The sequence below is a fragment of the Myotis lucifugus genome, unplaced genomic scaffold, assembly GCF_000147115.1.
Source record: "Myotis lucifugus unplaced genomic scaffold, Myoluc2.0 scaffold_25, whole genome shotgun sequence".
NCBI classification, from domain to species: Eukaryota; Metazoa; Chordata; class Mammalia; order Chiroptera; family Vespertilionidae; genus Myotis; species Myotis lucifugus.
Window position 1 is genome coordinate 902,828 of NW_005871073.1, and position 5,017 is coordinate 907,844.

Below are 5,017 nucleotides of genomic sequence, written 5' to 3' on the forward strand. Positions count from 1 at the left end.
CTGTCTCTTGCTTCAACAGTGTTTGGACTGAACAGACCCAGGGACACCCCTTCTTCCAGCCTCAGACCACCCTCCTGCGTCTTATCCAGTCACCACCTTCAGAACCATCTCTGGGACCAGCCAACACACCGTTTGTTTGTTTTTTTCTACCTTAACTCATTGCCGAACAACCATGAGCTCCCATATTCGTCAGAATTATTCCACTGAGGTGGAGGCTGCAGCCAACCGCCTGGCCAACCTGCACCTACGGGCCTCCCACACCTACCTCTCTCTGGGCTTCTATTTCGACCCTGAGGATGTGGTTCTCGAGGAGGGCGGAGGAGAGAGGGCACTTCTTCCATGAGTTGGTGGAGAAGAAGCGCCAGGGCGGTCGCTGAGCGTCTCTTAAAGATGCAAAACAAGCATTGCTGCTGCATTCTCTCCCAGGACGTGCTGAAACCTTCCCAAGATGAGTGGGGCAAAACTCAGGGCCATGGAAGCCGCCCTGGCCTTGGAGAGGAACCTGAACCAGTCCCTTGTGGAGCTGCAGGTTCTGGGTCCCCCAGCACAGACCTTAATCTCTGTGACTTCCGGGAGAACCACTTCCTGGATGAGGAGGTCAAACTGATCAAGAAGATGGGGACACCTGACTCCCATCTGCAGGCTGCCGGCCCGGGCTGGGCTGGGCGAGTATCTCTTCGAAAGGCTCACCCTCAAGCATGACCAGGAGCCTGTGGAGCCCAGAGGCCTTTCAGAGGCCCCTCTGCATGCCCCCTGGTGTCTCTGGCTTTTACCTGAGCCTCTTTCCAAAACTACTAGCCATTCTTTTAACCACCCTGGAGCCCTCTCCCACGCATTGGACCAAATGAAACAATAAAGCTTTTTGCAGCAAAAAAATAAAATACAATAAAGTAAAATAAATAAATAAAAAGAGGATGTTGTTGTCCTTCTAGATCTGGTGATGAACACTGAGACCCATTGCCTGTATTCTCTCACTCAAGCCAGAGATCTTGCTGGTGACATGGGGAAGAGGCTCCTTGAGTTGGGAGGTAAGATGTGGGCCATGGGACAGAGCAAGGAGCAGTAGGCTGCAAAGATTCAAACATATATTCTGAGATTAATCTCATCTTCTCTTAACCCACAAAATAACTGGTCACATATTGGAAAAAGGAAATTGTGTAGCCAATAAATACCTTTTACACAAGAAAAATATTACAACCATTTAAAGGCTTAAAGTTCTTTGTTTAGTCCAGTAAAATCACTTAGCAGATCTCAACACTAATTATAGTAATTTACTCTCTCCCATATAAGTGTCTGGGGAGACGTCAATCAGAGGAGATGAAGGCTCCACCAATACTTTGATTTTACTATTTGTATATTTTTTCATTTCTTCATATCTGTTTCCATTTTGCTTGGTTCAAGAGTAACTGGGTTTTAACCACTAAAGTGGGCACTGAGTATTGCTAAAAATCAAAAGAGGATTGATTACTCTGCAACAGGGTGGGGAACATCTGGCTTTCAGGCCATATAAGGCCTACAAAATCATTTGGTCTGGCCCTACCAAGGCAACCGCAGACTCAAAATTCAATAAATCTAGGAGCTTTCCTCATAGCAACATAAGTTTACATTAAGTGAGTTATATTAAGCGAATGATGTTATAAAGACCCAAATGGCCCTTGGCAGAAAAAAGGTTCCTCACCCCTGCTCTACAACAATAAATGTCATAAAGAACAGGCCATTCCCTGGAGAAAAATCTCTCCATGTGGGACAAATAAAACCACAATTTTTCATCAGCTAGAATTTCACATTACCAGGGCAGTGTGGTGCAAATATCACAGTTCTGCCTCAGGGGAGAAAATCATTTTTTAATCGCCACATAAGAGAATGGAAGTAGGACATTAGTACACTGTAATTTCAAGTTCATATATAGATATAGATATAGATATAGATATAGATATAGATATAGATATAGATAGATATATTTATATATTTGATTTGTCTGGTGTCTGGTTTGGTAACATACCTTAACACACTACAGACTATTATTAGAAGATAGAACCTTTCATTTCTATCTCACTAGGTTTATGCTCTAAATACACACCAGACACTTTCACCAAGGGAAACAGTCTCTGGGGACAAAAGAAGTTATGAACTCTGTGCCCCATTATTCCCTTTGTGTACTCTTAGTAATTCTGAAAGCTACACAGCATCTAGGATAACTGAAAATAACCCAATATCCGTATACAGGCTGTTCCAAAAAATGTATACAGACTTTGAATAATTATTAATTCCAACAGGTTAAATCTGAAAAGAAAGAAACACAAATTGAGCTATCGGCTGTTAAGTATACTAGTATATACATTTTTGGGGGACACCCTACATTTAGTTTTACATCACAAAGTGAAAATATTATTGGATTACAAAGAACTATTCATGAACTAACTGCAGTGTAAGTGTTGACATTCCAAAACTTTAAGGTGCACTATAAAACAATGAAAATATTCTTGGTTGTTCTTCTTACTGAGACTTACTGAGGGTCAAATGCTTTATATATTCTCAGTGAAAAATCATTTCATAGCTGTTCTGAAAGTTAATGAAATTAGTGAGTATAAAGAATTCAAATATATATAGATAAATTCAATGGTATATTAATTTATTAAATAAAACTGAAGTTCACATTTCTCATTATCCTATATAAAAAAACGCTAATATGCAAATGGACAGAACTGTGGAATGACCAGTTGCTATGATGCACACTGACCACCAGGGGTCAGACGCTCAATGCAGGAGCTGCCCCCAGGCTGTAGGCCCTAACCAGCGGTGGTCGCGGTGGGGGGGCAGGGCTGGCGAGTGGGCAGCACCAGGCCGCCAGCCAAGGCAGGTGCCAGCGGGGGCCCTCTGATTGCCCTGCTGGTCATTCAACAGATCAACCCTGATCGCCGGCCAGGCCTAGGGATCCTACCCATGTACGAATTTTGTGCACTGGGCCTCTAGTAATCTCATAATTGTAAATGACAGAGTCACACATTTAATGTACTTCATAATTAAAACCAATCATCCACCAAACAGAAAATTATAAGACCAGATTTTATAAGCACAATAAATATCATTGTACATATGATCTTTAGAATAAAATCAGGTACTTATCTTTTAAAGCCTAAAAATATTAACATGTTTTAAAAAATAACATGTTAAAATATTTTGACAGATGCTAAAGATTTCTGGAGTTAATATATAGACATCCATAATGAACTTAATGTATATTTTCATGTTTATAAGAAGATCCAAAGCCTAGTTTATTTCATCATAGCAAATTTGTAAGGACTTCAAAATATATTTGAAAAAAAAAGTATAATGGCTTCTTAAAGTTGTCTGTGTTTCAGTAGGCATCTTGGATTTCTCTCAAATATGCCTCACAACATTCTCCAAAAGTATCAATCAAGATGAAGATGTACTGAGAGATTTATGTGGGAAAACATACATTTTGCTACTGGTTACACATATGTTTATGTCAAAATAAGGATTTCTAATGTCAGTGACTCAAAATGCCCAGAGCACATGTTCATTAAGAAAAAGAATATTATCTTATTCCTTGAATGGTGCAAGAAAGCTTCTTTTTCTACTAAGCCATATCTCTCCTCTTCTAGCAATGTATATATTAAGCAATAATCTGTCTCGGGAACTGTTTTATAATCTCACTCCTCTTCCCAAGGTAACTATGGTCTAACCCCAGTATCCTATTTGCAAGTCCCTGAATATACCCTATACTTGCCTGTCGCTGGCTTTCATCCCTGCCTTTCCTCAGCCTAGAATGTTTTCCAAATACCCGCTTTTCTCACCTTCCTATCTGGCTTTTATAAATGCTTTTAATCTTCAAAATATAGCAAAAATCTATTTCCCCTCTGAAGTCCCCAGTCACCACAACGGGAATTAATCACACCTTTCATGGGGCTCCCCAGCATTGTGTTTATACTTAACTTTTGACACCTGTCACTTCATGCATTGTGTTATGGTAATTTTGGAACACATTTTTCAACCCTACCAGATTGTAAAATTATTTAGGTCAGGGATAACACCTTAGTAAACATTGGCTGAATTTCATTTAATCCCTTATGTTCTGCATGAAATGCACAGAAAAATAATTAAAATACTTGTTTGGCTCTTCTTATTAAAATATATCCCTCCCCAACTTCACAATTATTCCCAGCAGAAAAAGAACTCTGAGATACTGTTCATGAACATAGGCACTTAATACATATTTTCTGATGAGCTTTCCTCTAATTTGAGATTGCCTGTAAGGGTTGCAAATGTTCTGAAATACTTTTTTTTCCCTCCTGGAGCCCAGGTATAAATTTACAATAAATTGTTTCCTTTGCTACCCCTCAACTAAATTGCTAAGTAAATTAAAATTACATAACCTTGTCTAGATCAATAGTTATCAACTTTTTGGTAAATGGAGATCTCTTTTCAATACCAAAAAATGTTAAGACTCTCTATGTCATTGTTTTGTCTGCTGCTGTGTTCTTCCAGCTGATTCTCTCAAGTCCTTTATACCGATCTTTCTTAGAGCCCAGTAAATCTTCAATCAATTGACACTACCACTTGTTCACTGTCCTTCCCATGCACACCTTCCATTTACTCATTTCTCTCCTCTCTTAGCTTAGAGTCTGTGATTCATCATTATAGTTCTCCCTTCCCTACATCCTCAACTCACTCCATCTTACAAGCCAGGCTAAATCCCAACCCTGATTAAACCCAACTCTACTCATCATCTACCCCTGCCTCTGAGCAGGTGAAAGTGGATGCAGAGAGACACTGAGTTGAGCTCCTACATCTTAATCATTTGTTAGAATGAATCCAGCTGAATCACTAGTGAAGCCAGAGAACCTCACTGACTCATCCTGATCTTTTATTCTCAACAGATGACCTGGTTTCATATTTCACTGAGACTTTGTACTTGCTCCCCCCAAATTTACCAAATAACCTTCATTTTCAATCTTACCCTCTGCATGTCCCTCTGTTACACTGGATGAACTGC

The 5,017-nt window shown here is 39.8% G+C and overlaps 1 pseudogene; it reads left to right on the plus strand.

Annotated features, from left to right (window-relative positions):
- Positions 1–390: 390 nt before the first annotated feature.
- Positions 391–5,017, plus strand: part of LOC102422153 — a 39,179-nt pseudogene continuing 34,552 nt past the window's right edge.